General features: G+C 35.9%; 1 pseudogene; it reads right to left on the minus strand.

Moving 5' to 3' along the window:
* Positions 1-1,020: 1,020 nt before the first annotated feature.
* On the minus strand, positions 1,021-4,344 carry LOC107781783 (uncharacterized; annotated as a pseudogene).
* Positions 4,345-9,173: the final 4,829 nt, after the last annotated feature.

The raw sequence follows: 9,173 nt of genomic DNA on the forward strand, positions 1-9,173 counted from the left end.
CTTATTTGGTCGCTCTCATTTAACCTATACCCATTTTTTTAAAAACTTTTAACTTGTACTCACTTTTTAAATAACTTCAGCCCCCTTTCTTCTCCTCCTTCTCCCAGTGATCTCCGTATCTCTCCGAAACTTAACATTGATGTAATAGTATCTCTCCTTCTATGGCTTCACTCAATTCCTCAGAAGCCATCTTACTATACATTCTAGTAGCGTTATTGTACTAATATTTACTGAACTATCAGCATATGAAGAAAATTAAACATTATATTTGCCATCCCACAATGATATAAAAGCAGGAGGATGATGATGAAGCCAAATTTACTCTTATACAGCAACTCCTCTTTTGAGTTCGATCTCGTCTTCAAATGTTTTCTTCAATATGTTTAATTTATTTGGTGTTTGTGACAACTGATGACGCTTTAGATGTTTGGAAAAGAACGTACAAATCAGAACATTATTGATAGCTAAATCTACATCCTCTTTTGAACCTGCTTGTTTTATCAAGTCTGAGCTTTTGGTTCAAAAATGAATATTGTCGAACTGAAAATATTTCTCATACCCTTTTTTAAAAAAAAAAAAAAAAAAAAAACTGTAGCAGGTGTTGACTAAATATTTCTTCTGATACAAATACAAATGCATTAACACAAAGAATAGCTTTATTCCAGATCAGAAATTGTATAAACCAAGAGAGAGCTGAAGTTTTTGTTTGTAACTGGCAAACTTCAGCTCTAGAGCTGAAGCTTACAAACAAAAACAAGCTTCAGCTCTAGAGCCGAAGTTCGCCAGTTACAAACAAAAACTTCAACTCTAGAGCCGAACTTCAGGTTCGGCTACTAGAGTGCTGAAGTTTTGCGTGATTGTCTTTGCTACTTCAACCCCGTATGCTGAAGTTATGCGAAAAAGCGGCTACGCTTGTAATTTTTTTTGCAAAGCGGGCACAAGTTAAAACGTGACACAAAAGACAGATATAGGTGCAAATGCCCCAAATTCATGAGAGGACTTACAGGGTTTTATCTCTGGTTTTGTGAACTGCGAATAGCTAATTTGCCCAAATGAATTTTCGAAATGTAGTAACACCCAAATTCCAAAAAAAAAAAAAATCATTATCAATTAAAGATCATACTGGTCGAAAAACTAGACAATTTTTGTAACATTTCAGTACTATAACAAAAGTAATAAACAATATTATAAGTTGCAAAAAGGAGCCGCTGTTTACGTTCTACTTCTGGCTTTACATCTCATCGATGTTGGTTCTGAATAAATAGTCTTCACCCTCTAATTCATCATGGTATAGAGATATTGATGGGATACTTGTTTTTTCCCCGCACTCCTCGCTCTCTGATGATCTTTGTCCCTGCATTAATTCAATTCTCATGTTCAGCATTCTAACTTGGTGCATCAAACCATTATAAAATCCGCATTTTCTCTAGGGTTTTACAGGTCATGTTGTGCTCGTGAAGACATATTCTGAGGAAAAATGAACAGAAAACAAGCCAACAGCATGTAGGGCGAAGACAAATTTACTGGATTCGCAGCTTACCTTTTTCAAGATGTAGAGAAAATAGTGGAATGTTTCACCAAAAGTATTCCACTCAACAGACCAGGTGAACTCAGGATGATTAAAGAACCGGCGCCTGAAGTGCGGCTGGCCAATAAAAGCAAAACGAAACAATTCAGAAGCATTTGGCAATAGAATTAGGACGAACCATCTGAGAAGAGGAGTGATAAAAAAGAGATAAGGTGTTGGTTGCTGCTCTTACTAGTTACAACTAAAAATGAAAAAATAAACCAATAGTGCTCTTACTACCTGGCCGAATGTGATAGATATAATATTCCCTCAGGTTTTAGAACTCTGTGAATTTCGTGAAGCATCTTCATCACCTTCTCCACTGTTGCAGGGTGTGGATTCCAGGGGTCACCACTGTCCACGAACAACACATCCTTCAAGTTCAACAATATACATTTTTGATAACAACGTTCAACAGCATACACATGAATAGCTGATCATCTGAAAAGGAAAAATGATTGGTAGCCAATGCTGCACTAGGTAGTACATGCAAAATATAACTTCTAATAGTACCATTGTTCCTTTCTCTATAACCACATCAAAACATCCATCTTCAAAAGGCAGGTCTAGCATATCAGCTTCCAGCACTTTTATTTCTGTTGACATTGATACATAAGAAATTTGGGTTATTACCACTATCAACCCTCGTAATTAGTCAGAACATGTTCCTCATATCGACATTTTTCTCTTGTTATATGTTATTACCATTCTTTCACCAATACAAATTAAACCCTTTTACTTGGAATAACCAAATGCAAATAGTCTTGTTTAAGTATAGGTGTAGCCGAGAGTGCCCTTAAACTCAGGGACGAAATGATAAAAAAGACAAATATTCTAATATAAATACAAATCTCGATCATCAAATCTAAATGGCAGAAAGCATGTTGGTTAAGCCACCACTGAAATTCCATATCAAAACTTCTCTGACTTTGCATAGGAGCATACTATAAGCATGTTGATTGTGCAGACACAATCTCAAAAACAAAAGGTTCTTTGATGCAAACGAGTCAGAAAATTCAGGTTGGATGAGCTGATTTTTAATGTAGCCGTGCACAGATTAGTTACCCCCAACTTTCTGGGTGGTATGCCAGCAGGAAAGTTACCTTACTCTTAGCATCTTGTTGCTCCTTTCTCTCCTAGAAGAGTATTGCATTTAGACAAGAGGGGTTGCTATGATGGTAAGCAACTTCCACTTCCAACCAAGAGGTTGTGAGTTCGAGTCTCCCCAAGAGCAAGGTGGGAAGTTCTTGGAGGGAAGGATGCCGGAGGTCTATTTGGAAACAGCCTCTCTGCCCAGGGTAGGGGTAAGGTCTGCGTACACACTACCCTCCCCAGACCCCACTAAGTGGGATTATACTGGGTTGTTGTTGTTGTTGTTGTTGTTGTAAGAGTATTGTATTTACTTAAGAACTCCATCCTAACTTCTATATGCTATCATTGGTAAAGTTCATTTTCTTTTTCTTTTGGGCTTTCATTAATACTTTATTTAGAAGTGGGCAAGCAAGGAGATCCTATGTCCAAGCCTGAGAAATCTATCTTAATACAAAGGGTCATCGTTGCAAACCGCTTTAGCTAATCCTATGGATACCAAAATTATTTTACTTCAACTGATCAAATTGGAATGAAACTGAAGGAAAATCCATAGGTAATTCGTCTTCCCAATACACGTAAAGATGATACATTGTTACCAACTTGATTAAGACATTAAGAGATTTGAGCAAACGAAATAAAGCAGGAGGTAACAATCCTGTCCTTTCTTATTTCTTGCTATTAGCAGAAAGCAGTTTCATTACTAGTTAGTAATCTCTCTTTGCCTTAGATTCAGAGGAAAATAGTTAATCATGTTCAACTCTTCGAATCATATTCTATGGCAATCAAACAGCAAAACGACAGAGCAAGTTTTTCTATGACAGCCAAACATAAGCTAAAGCAACCAATCAAAAGCAAAAATTTGAACAACTAGAAAGTCCATGTTTACCTTTGTAGCCCTTGTTAATCAATCTTTGTTTCATCTTGTCGACTGCAATGGGTGACAAATCAATGCAGGTCAATTCAGTAATCCCATCTCTGTATAACTCTTCACACAACTGGGAATTCCCACATCCTAGCTCCAACACCTGTCACCTCACCTAAAAACTTAAGCTCCACTTTTACAACAAAAAAACACTCCCTTTGTTCTTAGTTTCAACATCATTTTCGGAATATATTCAAAAGAATCGTAATAAAATGGTAAATATATAGCGATGGAGAGATGTACAGAAGAATGGGGTGTAATGTGTTGTTGCAGAAGGTGACGGAAGTGTGAATAATCTTTGAACCATTCGTAGTGTTCCTCTTGAGCGAACCTCTTATCCCTGAGAGTTAAAAATGTTTTTTTGTTGTAAAATGACTATACAAAAAGTGAGCAACAAAGATTAGAAGGAGTAAATAAAGGAGAAAGCGAATTGGTCTCACCAGTAGTTCCGATCAAGGTATGCCAAAGCTGTAGAAGGGAGGACATCGGTTTTCTCCGGCTCTCTCCGGTCCATGACGATGAATCCTTGCGGCGATTGCCCGGCGAGCTGATGGAAACCCTAATAACTTTCGATTCAGCGATTATTTTAGGACATTTATATCTAAATTTAATTAAATTCTAAATTATATTCCGCTTCCCTCCCGTTATTTCTCTACACTGCTTTCTTTCTTTTTCAGATTTTTTTTCCAGTTCTTAATTAACTTTATTTGATTGATTTAATACAGTCAATTGAAATCCCGTTCAAGTTTTGGTTCAATTTGAGAAGTCAATGATTCACCAATGTCTATATTTGGCTGTCTAAAATTAAGTGCAAAATTATATTTAAAAAATTCTTATTTTTTCGATAATTATATGGAATTATGAAGATTCATAGAAATTAAAGTTTACAGTATACATTTGTTGTTATCGACCCTGATATTTGCCCCTTTGGCCTTTGCATATTGAAATGGATGCCTTCCTCATTTCTCCACGATGGACGCATTTTTTGTCATAATGGAACTCCAAAACTCGCCCATTTTTACCTTTAAAATGAGGTATGAATAGTATTATATCTCCTCCATTACTATTTATGATTATTTTTTTTTATTTTTATTATTTAACTTTTTTAATTTATCTCTTTATATATACCTAATTATATTTATGTAATATCTTTATAATATTAATTTTACATCTTAACTTTGGCGTATAATTTTGATAAATTAATTTTCGTGCATTTATTATTTTTATGTAAACTTGTAAGTTAATTTTATTATAAGTTATAATTGTACAAAAAATATATAATCTTCTCAAAAAATGAATGGTGCAAATATTAAATATTAGATATTGCTAAAATTGAAAGGTGCGAATATAAAATATTAGATGTTGCTAAAATTGAAAAGCGAAAATTGAAAATACATTAAAATTGGAACGATGGTAAATAGCATAATAAGTTAATAGGGAGGTATGTCATTTCCAAATACACCAAAATCATTATAGTATTGAGTGAATGGGCCGAGGATTGTTGTGGTTGTGACTGTGGATATTGTTGACTTCTTTTATACATTATTCGTTGTTGTTCTTATCGCATAATATGTATTGAATTATCTTGTATCTCAATGATTTCACTTTTATTTGAATTATCTGTTAATATATATAATCTATAATATTTGCTTAAAAATTATATTATTTAAAAATTATGGTGTAAAATAATTTTATATTAAATTACATGTGATGAATATGTAAAAAAGAAAAAAAGATAGATTGAATTAATAGAAATAAGAAAGTAAAATTTAAATAAAAGATAGTAATATAATATTAAAGAGAGAGAAGAATATAAAATGAAATATTTTTTTTTTGGAGTAAAAAATGGAGTAATGTTTGGAGTAACTTTACTGCATTTTGGAGGAGAAAATGGAAGTAAGGGTTGGAGATGGTCTTAGAGGTCGTTAAATTTATCTTCATCACGCTAATTTTCTGTTTGGTCAATCTTCTAAAATTTGCTTATTTTGAAAGCATTTTTTTTCAAAATCACTTTTAAAAAAATTAATTTTGGTGAGAAATAGTTTGCTTTTGGCTAATCAATTTGAAAAGCACTTTGAGCAGCAATTAGTATTTGACCAAGATTTTAAAAATTGCTTTTAAGTGTATTTTTTTTTAAAATATTTTTTTAAAAAGTACTTTTATGGAGAAACTATTTTTTTCTACTTATAAAACTGCTTCTGTTTCTACTCAAAATTATTTCGTTTACTTCAAAAAACTTGGCCAAATACCTTATTTAAAAAGAAAACACTTTTGGCCTCTGGCCAAACAAACTATAGTTGTACCTTTATTTTTCCATGAGTGATAGTACTTCTTGTCGCGGGAAAAAATAATTGGACAAAAAGTACTTAAACACGTTGCACTCAGTGGTTGATAGATAATCTTGTTGAAAATTGAAGGCTTAGATCTCTCCCACAAGTTTGGATGTCACCACATTTGTTCCTGTCCTCACTTGGGTCCACAAAGAATTCCACAACCATCAAATTTATTTTAAATTTTAAATAATCCTTGAATTTCAGTTAATTTTCCACATCTATATCCCCAATTCTTTTGTAGCCTCGAAAAAAGTTTGTTTGCCTGAACAAAATTATTACTGGTTTTAATATTTTGTAATAGAAAATAGAAATAAGAAAGTTCCAGATCGCTGTGAATGCGATAGTTCAATATCCGTGTTGAAAAAGAAAAACAAAAGAAGAAAAAGCGATTAAAAACGAAGATGACGAGAAAAAGAAGTTGCATTCCCCTTATTGCCTAGCAGTGTTCTTTCCTATATATATATATATGTTCAACTAGTAAGGAAAATCTCAAGAGAATGCCAAGAAATTTTATTTGTTGTCACTCAGATTGTCACCGATTATATGAGTACCTTATTTTAGAAGTTAAATAAATATACATCATATGCTAGAATTTACTTCTCCTTTTTTTTTTTCATTTGAGTTGTAAAAAACTAAATATTCGTTGCATATTTGTAGTTGGTTTGTGTGACAACTTGGCTAGTCGTCTCATGAGTTACCGCTCTGTTTCCCCTATTTTTGCTTCTTACTGCTTTGTCTATCGGTTCTATGAGTGATCGGGTTGGTTGGCTTGGGTTCGGAAAGGTTTTGAGAAGGTTTGAGATATTTAGTCTCTTTTGAAGAAGCTGAAGTTGGAAAAGTCAACCGGATGTTGACTTATGTGTTGGAGGGATCGCATGTGAATTCTGATGGTTCGGTTAGCTTCGGGAGGTGATTTGGGACTTAGGAGCATGATCGAAATGAGTTTTGGAGGTTCAGAGTAGATTTCGGCTTGAATTAGCAAAGTTGAGATTTTGACGATTTCCGGTTGGTACGCGAGATTTTAATATAGGGGTCGGAATGGAATTTCGAGAGTTGCAGTAGTTCCGTTGTGTCATTTGGGATGTGTGTGCAAAATTTCAGGTCATTCGGACGTATGGGTTTTTGATCAAAAGCGGAATTCGGAAGATTTTGGGAACTTAGGCTTGAATCCGATGTGTTTTGGTTGAATTGATATTGTTTGAGGTGTTTTGAAGATTGGTACAAGTTTGAATAAGGTTATGGGATATGTTTGTGCTTTTGGTTAAGGTCTCGGGGGCCTCGGGGTGATTTCGGATGGTTGACGGAGAAGTTTGAGATTTTGTGAAGTTGCAGATTTTTCTGCTTCTAGTATTTCCGCACTTGCGGATTGGGGACCGCAGGTGCGATGTCGCATATGCGAAAGAGGGGGTCGCAGAAGCGGGAGCTGGCAAGGTTGGCAGGAACCGCAGAAGCGGTTCTGGGACCGCATCTGCGAAGGCGCATGTGCGGATATTTCATCACAAATGCTGAGTTGGGCATTTTAAGTGATTTCCGCAGAAGCGGTTCAAGGACCGCAGATGCGAAAATGCTTAGGCCAGAAAGTATAAATTGTGTCCTTCGCGATTTTGAGCTATTTTCACCATTTCTAATTCGGCTTGGGAGCTTTTTGGACGATTTTGAAAAAAGAATTTCAAGGGAACTTCATTGAGGTAAGGAATTTTGACCTAAAACTCGTTCCTATGCTATTATTTCACGGATTAGAGCTATAATTAATGGAATCTAAGGTTAAAATTCGGGAAAACTAGGGCTTGGAAACTTAGACCTTTGCTTGAGGATTTGAGGGACCTATTGTGGTCGGATTTTGGTACTTTTGATATGTATGAACTCGTGGGGAGATAAGAAATCTATTAATGTAAAAATTATCGAATTCCGAGACGTGGGACTGGGGGTCGGGTTTTGGTAATTTCGAAATTTGTGTCGTATATTGATTATTTTCACTTGGGCTTCATTCCCTTAGCATATTTTGACACTGTGATTCTGATTTTGGATAGATTCGACGCGAATGGAGGCCGATTTGAGGTTCAAAGGCATCGCAGGCTGGAGATTTGACCGGATTGAGGTGAGTAATGATTGTAAATGATGTTCTGAGGGTACAAAACCCCGGATTTGCACATTGTTGTGCTATATTGATGTGACGCACATGCTAGATGACGAGCGTGGGGTCATGCACTGTTGGGGATTGTGACTTAGTCCGTCCCGAATGACTATTTTGCCGTGTGTTTGACTGAAATCTATTTGCTATCATCATTATTTGGGCTGAATGTCATATTTGGGCTTCGTGCCAACTATTTGAACCCTTAGTGAACTTTTATTGATATTCCTCACTGTTTTAACTTTATACTTGAACTTAGTCATGTTACATTTCACTGTTTTCGTACTTAGCCTTGTTTACTTTGTTTTTAACACTTAAATGATCTTTTAAATGATATTTTGGGATGAGAATCATGTCTTACTATTATCTGAGTGGCTTGTGAGGATTTTGACTGAGTAAGGCCGAGGGCCTATGTTGTGAGGAGACATTTGATATTTATTATGAAGTCGAGGGCCTGAGATATGTATGACACGAGGTGGCTTGTTGATATGAGGCCGAGGGCCTAGTGATGATACCACGAGATGGCTTGATATTGCGCTTGGGCCGTAAGGAGCCCCTCCAGGAGTCTGTACACCTCCAGTGAGCGCGAGTACCCATTGTGATGTGAGATATAGCCCGAAGGGCTGGTATTGTTCTAAGATAGTGCCCGAGGGGCGGATTTTTTGATACTGTGCCCGATGGGCGAACCTTATGTGTTTATTTTCCTTAATTGTCTATCATTTACCTGCTTAAATTGTTGAAAAAGATTTTCGTGAAGTTTAATTCGAGTTACATGACTTTCACATATCTTTCACTTGTTTTACTGCTTCATTATAGTCTGCAAATGTGCTTTACGTGATTTCCTGCTTTCAGTCCTTATTTATGATTATTATTCACTGAGTTGGAGTACTCACTTTACTCCCTGCACCTCGTGTGCAGATTCAGGCGCATCTGGTCCCGCTCCCGAGTGCTGATCATTTCCAACTCAGGCGGATCCGAGGAGTCTCTAGGTAGATGTCGGCGTTCGCAGCCCGGAGCTCTTCCCTATCTTATTTCTTCATGTTCTTAGTTTCTGTATTAAACCTTGTAGTTTCCTCTGAGTATTCCGGATTGTTTAGATGCTCGTGACTAGTGACACCCCGGTATCTG

This window comes from Nicotiana tabacum, chromosome 7 (assembly GCF_000715075.1).
Source record: "Nicotiana tabacum cultivar K326 chromosome 7, ASM71507v2, whole genome shotgun sequence".
Taxonomy (NCBI): domain Eukaryota; kingdom Viridiplantae; phylum Streptophyta; class Magnoliopsida; order Solanales; family Solanaceae; genus Nicotiana; species Nicotiana tabacum.